This window comes from Anomalospiza imberbis, chromosome 8, assembly GCF_031753505.1.
Source record: "Anomalospiza imberbis isolate Cuckoo-Finch-1a 21T00152 chromosome 8, ASM3175350v1, whole genome shotgun sequence".
NCBI lineage: Eukaryota > Metazoa > Chordata > Aves > Passeriformes > Viduidae > Anomalospiza > Anomalospiza imberbis.
In genome coordinates this window covers 29,841,080-29,848,088 of record NC_089688.1, presented here as the reverse complement: position 1 = coordinate 29,848,088, position 7,009 = coordinate 29,841,080, and positions in this window count along the sequence as shown.

Below are 7,009 nucleotides of genomic sequence, written 5' to 3'. Positions count from 1 at the left end.
TCTTTTTTAAATTAATGCCTGCTTGCATAATATTTCAATATAATGGATATAAACAGAGATGCACACTATATAATGAAGTAGAGTTGGGTTTGAAGTGCTTGCTTTCTCTTCTGAAGTTGGCAGAAAACTTTAATTGAAAGACCAATTAAAAAGAGACAAACAGTCATGGCTAATTCCATCCTTGGAGAATATTTATTTAATGAAGCTCTTACAGGAATTCTAGGTTTTGGTTCAATACAAGGCATGCTTACATGGAAGTCAAATCATCATAATGATATTAACTGAGGTAGTTACTTAACTCAGCCTAATGCTATCTTTACACTGTAAAACATCAATGTTAGTTCTTGGTTCTACTACAGAGTTTTAATGAACACAAATCAATTGCTGTTAATGCTGATCTGGAGACTGCAATTAAACAACTGGTCACTAAAAGATCAGAAAGTCTTACTGTTGGAGAAAGCAATCTCCATCTTGTCATCTGCTTTTTAGCCCTGATTTTAGTACCTGTGTTTAAAAGAGAAATAAATCATAGGAACCCTCAATAATAAATGGCATTGCCTTTTTTCTGTGTAGCATCAGTATGGTAGCTTTATCCTAGGCTTTCCTGGAATTTCAGCAAATGCTCCATTTAATGAGGGGATGAGTTTCTGTTTAAATGCTCCACAGGATTTGGCTTCCAGCTCTGGGAGTTTTCCAAGCTGTAAACTGTTGATCACTCTTTCAGGCTCTGCTTGAGGTATTGGCTCCTCAAATCTAATTACATCTCTTTGTGGTAGAACTGCCTGATGTGATAATTTAAATACTTTGCATCTGTTCCGTGGGACTAATGTATCTCTCCATGGCTAATTTGGCCAAGAAATCCTGCAAAGTGGATCTAGGATCACTATAGAGTCTTCTTTCCTTTGAATAAACCACTTTCTAGTAATCTTTTTGAACAGTGTGTCAGTACTTCCTGTTTCAACTCATTTTCTTGGTGCTGCTGTTGTCCTCTAATATTCACTAAATTCTCCCAATCTTCCTGAATCCATGAGAGGATGCCATCTTTGTAATATAGAACGGACATCTGGGGTTTTTTATATTTTTTCCCTCTTTTTCTCTCTAGCCATACCATGCAACTTTCCTTACCAGCTACATCTGCCACTCCCCGTGTGTTGACTTGCACCTTTGCCTTGTTTTCTTTCTACCTTCAGTAACCCTTTTGAGTTTGTTTTAATTTTTTTTTTCCTGAGAGTATCCAGAAGCCCTCTAAAGTGGCTCAGTAAAAAACAGCAAACCTGACTTTGGATGATGTGTGGAATTCTGAGTGCTTTGCCAGGCAGGATTGGGCTTCTTCACATCTGCAGTGTTCATGTGAAAGTGGCAAAAGGGATGTTTTGGGGATTCTCATGAGAGTACTCAAGGCACAGGGAAAAAGAAGGGTTTAAATCGTGCCCACAGAATGCTCAGAACTGGCACTGAGCAGTTAGGAGAGAGACATTGCTGAAGGCTCTTAGAAATCATGAGATCCATGTGCAGTGGCAGCCACAGGACCCACGGTGTCCTCGCTGAGAGCAAAGCTTTGGGACTTGTTTTACTGCTGAGAAAGACATAATCAAAGTTATTAAAGTCATGAATTAGGTGGACTTGAAAGGATTTCTCACCAAATTCTGCACTTCTGGGCAGAGGAACTCTCTGAAACTGGTAGGAAATAAGTGTCAGGTGAAAGAAAGTACTGCTTCTCATAGCAGGCAGTGAACCTCTGGGGTGTGTTGTCCCAGGAGGTTAAAAATGGAACTAAACAGATTTAATTTCATCCAGCAGGTCTGAAGTAGATCTAAATAGTGCAGGCAGAGCAGTGTTTTCTGTGTCCCTATTGCAGTTGTTACAGATCTGGAGGAGCAGGGGGACAACAGGCTGCAGAGAGTGGCCAGGCTCAGATGTTGTCCCTAAACAGAGAGCCCTGTTTAGGGTCCAAGGCAGTGGGATTTCTGGGCTGGGCAGACCAGAGCTGCACTCTCTGGAGGTATTTCTTTAACATCCAGGCTACACTGCTCCCACTGTTCAAGTCCTAGCCTGGCTTGTTGTGCCACAACTTCTTACATCACTCAACTGCTTCTTGTTTGTTGAAATTAACCTCTGAGAAGCAGGGATCTCTCCTTTCCCCTTGCATATTTTCTCCCATGCTTTGGAGAATACAGTCCATATTTTGGCCTTAGGTGCCACTGTGATTTATACTGCTAAACGGGTTTATGTGCCACACAAATAAATTTCTGTGCATAATGCACATTAGTTCATTGCTGTCATTGAAATATCTGGACACAGATGACTAATTTGAGGCAAGCAATGGAATTTGTGTGATTCAATCATTCAATTTCCTTTTATAAGGAGAAAAAAGACCCAAGCCTGCCTTCTCTGTAAGTGTCTTTTTGCTTACTTATGTCAGCTCACTTCCCTTTTGGCATTTCCCTGTCGTGGTGTCATTAATATTTCCATCCCCCCTGCATCCTTAATGATTTACTTGGTTGACCTGCATCATTTAAAATATTTTTTCATTATAGTGATTTTCTCATTTTGGTCCCTGGGAGATCTTGATATGTAATCAGTTTTCTGTAACAAATGACCTCCTTTAACTTCATTAGTTCAGAATTAATTTACTAGCATCCAAGATATTGAATGACTCTGATTAGTAAAATATAGCAAAAAAAAAAAATCAAAGTTCTCTTTCATTTGTGGTGAAGGCAAACATTAATTAAACCCTATATTTCTTTGCTGATTTTGTTCACACTTGACTTTAATATAGAGGGGATGTTTGATGGGCTGTCACTGGATATCAGATGAGGGAGGGGGTGGGATTACAGGATTTCTGTGTGTACCACTTGGGGTGGGTTGGGGAGGATGTGCCTTTGGCTGGGCATCCCCTGGTTTCTCTCAGATTTATCTCAGCATCTCTCCTTCCCAGGCAGAGAGTTGTTTACAGGATCAGCCCCGTGCCAGCCCCTCACACTTCAAGGCTTTGTAGGTTTCCATTTTGCAAATCTGTGTGGCATCTCTGTCATGAATGGCAGCAAGGCTTTGCTCAGGGAATGATCCTTACTCCTGGAAAACTCCAGCCACTTGGGGAAGGCACCCACCGTGGGATGATTTGCCCCACTCCCCACCCTGCTGCTGTGCTGGAGCTAAAGGGGGATCGGATGGGGCCAATGCCCTTGTAAATTATTCTCCTCTATTCCTAAGCAGAGACTTTGTAGAGGGACTCAGGCATTCAATTTACATCTCTTGAAGGAAAAGAAATTGAAAACAGTAAAGCAATTTATCGCCTTTTAAATTTGGGGATGAGGGGGAATGTGAGTAGCCCTAAAATTTAACTACCTGCAAAAGCAAATAAAAAATCCCCTGCAATATTTCACAAAGTCATAATCCACTATACTTATATATAAGTGCATTTTTAATTTCATTGTGGAAAATGTAAGTTGCTAGTGCTTTCTGCTGAAGAACTGGCCTATAAAACAACATGTAATTGGTGGCTTCTGTGGTATTTCTGGTATTTTTTTTTCCCTTACATTCTTACAATTTGCATAAATCACTTAGACAGGATTTTTCCCCCAGACCTCATATTGCAGTATTCCAAATTTTCAGTACAATGTGTTTTGTCTGCAAGGCCTATACCTAATATTGGCTCATTTTGAACGCATTTTTCCATTTAAATATTAGTCCAGGAAACCACAGTAATTGTAATCAAATGAGTATGCTCAATATACTGTAGCTTCTATGACTACAGGGTGGCTTTCTTGGTCTAATTCAAATGATCTTAGAAAACAGGAGAGATGATTCAGGAGCTCTTCTAAGAAGAGTCTTGCTCCTGGCAATATTTACTCCCAGGTAGATTAGCAAAATAAGAGGTGGCATCAGAGAAAACAACAAAACCTCAACTGAGTTAAAATCTGCTGATTGACATGAGGGCAATGCCACTGCCACCGGTGCAGGAGAAAGCTGAATTTGTCTCCTCTGAGTGGCACAGCATTGCAAAAGAAGGACCACAGAAGGGCCCTGGAGAAGCTCATTGTATGAAGAGAGTATAGGAAATACAACTTTGGTTTCATCCAGGCTACAAATCCTTCCTGTTCATTTTTCCCATCCAGGAGAAGTCACTCTCAGCCCAAAGCCTGCTGTGTCAAGCACTGGAACAGGCTGCCCAGGGAAGTGCTGGAGTCACCATCCCTGGAGGGATTTAAAAGATGTGCAGATGGGGCACTTGGGGACATGGTTTAGTTGTGGGCTCTACAATCTTGGAAGTCTTTCTCAGCCTGAGCAGCTCCGTGAATCAACAGTTCAAGGTGGTTCAGGATGACTGATGGCCTGTTTGTGACTGATTGCCTGAGCTATTCTGGGACAGCTACTGCTCTGCCGGTGTTCTGCAGTGGTTTTTGTGTCCAGATAAATCCAGCTTCTGAGATAAAGTGAACTTCTTCCTGGCATCATTACTTAGGGAATGGCTTTTTTTCAGTGTTAGAGCAGGTTGTCTGAAGCAGCTCTTGGGGATGGAAACCTCCTTGCCTGGAGAGCTGAGAGCTTGTCCATGTGAAAAATCACTACCAGCTACATCTAGGCCAGTCCACAATCCCTGTGTGGCTCTGTGAGCCACAGCATTCCCAAACCAACAGCAAAATATTTTTTTTCCCAAGAATACATTGGCTTTCCACCCTCCCAGGCTGCCCTAGATGGGATCCCAATACCTCTGCTTACCCTTACCCTTGTGTGGGAACACAAGGGGCTGAATCTGGCCATGCCTTAATCACAGGTAAGTGAGAAAACTTTGTAACAGCTCATGTTTGCTTAACCATAATCACATCTTTTTGTTCCTGCTTTGCACACAAGTTTCTCCACTTTATTAGCTATTTATAAATACCTGATTAATTTATGCAGATGAGATTGGTTATTATGGCTCTCGAGGCACTGCTGGTGCTGTAGATGTTTTATGCTGGGCCTATTGAGTCTTAGCAGAGTGGGGAATCAGATGTATTTTTCCTTCTAGGGATGCTCCAGCTGCTCTCTGTAGTTGTCAATCTAAATTGGAGCAGAGGTATTGCACTGACCCAATCCCATCTGCAGAGATCTTGGATGCAGTTCTGTGCAGGGAGGGGTTTTAGCTCCAGGGCTGGATAATTTAGAGAGGATGGAGTTTTCCCCTTGTATAAATCCATTTGTATTCACTTCAAAGGCTGAAGGGAGCTTCCAGCCCAGGTGTGCTCCATGCAGGGTGTGCTCACAGGGGTGAGTTTTAGCCACTGTGACAGAGCCCTGCTCAGATGGTAACAGAAAATGACTGTGCAGAGCTCTGCCTTGCTCCAGAGATGTACTAAATGCCTGCTGCTCCAAGGACATGGGAATCCTTTTAGCCCACTGAAGATAAAGCCTTCAATATTTAAGACCCACTCTGGTGCTGCAAACTCTTAACTGTAATGGGCTGCGCTGCTGTAGAATGATGCAGCTCCAGTGACACCAACCCTTCCCCTGGGGCTTGAGCCCAGGGCTCCAGGGGATTGGAACAGGGCTGTGCTGATTTACAGGAGAATCTGGCTGTATCAGCTCACAAACCAAACCTCTGTGATCTCTTATAAACATGCCTAGCTCAACCTGAAATCAAACCATTGGGAAACACTGAGACCACAGCTCTTGCTTGTCATCACTGTAATTAGGATTTCTGCTGCTTTGCTTTGCTCCAAGGGAGCATTATGGCTAACTTATGGTGACATAAAACCTAGATTTACTGTTATTTGCTATAAACATTGGAGCACAACAGAACAAAAAAAACCAAAATATTAATCTGTGCTGTAGCATAAAACATGCATGCGAGTCATGACAATTAGCAATAATTTTTCATTCTGTGCTATATTTAATTTCAAAGTGGCCAAACTATTGGACAAAATACAACCAGTGCACATCCTGTGGATTTTTGCTGCAATAGCTGCCTTCTGCTCTAGGAGCAGCAGCTTCTCCTCTCCCAAACCAGCCTAGGATGCTTGGCATGGGCAGACCTCAGGTCTATGAATGAATTTGGGGAAGGAGAGGTCTGCCTGAAATAAAATCTTGTTGTGGTGGAAGATTTTTGCTGTAGATCTGGCCTGATGATTTAGCCAGCTCCTTCCCACCCACAGGGGGTCTTCTGAAGATCTCAGCAGCATTTTTCTTGCAAGCAGGGTCTGGTCCTGGAACTGAAGTGAGCATTGTCCTCTTTCTGCACTGGCAGTTTTTCCCTAGAACTGAGGTGGAAGGAATCAGGGCTGGCATTGTTGTCTTGAGATACATCACTTGAGCTGAACCTTGCTGCCTTCAGACCACGATACTCTCTTGAGATAAATCACTTTAAGCAATATTGCTTTGCAAATTTTGTCTTTTCAGTCATAAAATACCTTTTTTTTTAGTGCTACATCATGATCTTATTGAAACATTTTCTCTTTTCAAAAACCTACCCTACCTACTCCTTCTTCTTTTCTAACCTGAAATATCAGTGCTTTGTAAAATGTTATATAAAAACATGAACATTTGGAAAATAACCCCCTTTTAAGCCTATTGCAAATTTACTCAGAATGAACTTAAATTGTTTCCTAGCTATGGTGAGCTGGAGTAGTGTAGTGATATATCACGTGCTGTGGTTATGCACTGTCTGGAGCTTGATTGAAAAAGGGATTCCTGGATTACAGATCTTGTTGCAGCTTTGAAAGAGGGTCCAGCCTGAGCAGTGGTTTCCTCTGGCTTTTGAGAACAGCATTAGCTGGGGTTGGAGTCAATATGGATTTCTGGCACTGATGAAGGGCTCTACAGGTCGAAAGATTTCCTGTAAACTAGAAGACTGTCTAGCCTGTGGGCTTGGCTTGGGTGCAGCCTTATCCCAATAACTATTTATTGGATATAATATTTAGATCAGCTGAGGAAGGTCTGCTCCAGTTCAGAAATATAGAATAATTCAGAAGGAGTGAAGGAGGACATTTTCTCTTTCCCCCCCACTTTTTCTATATGAGAATTGTATTAA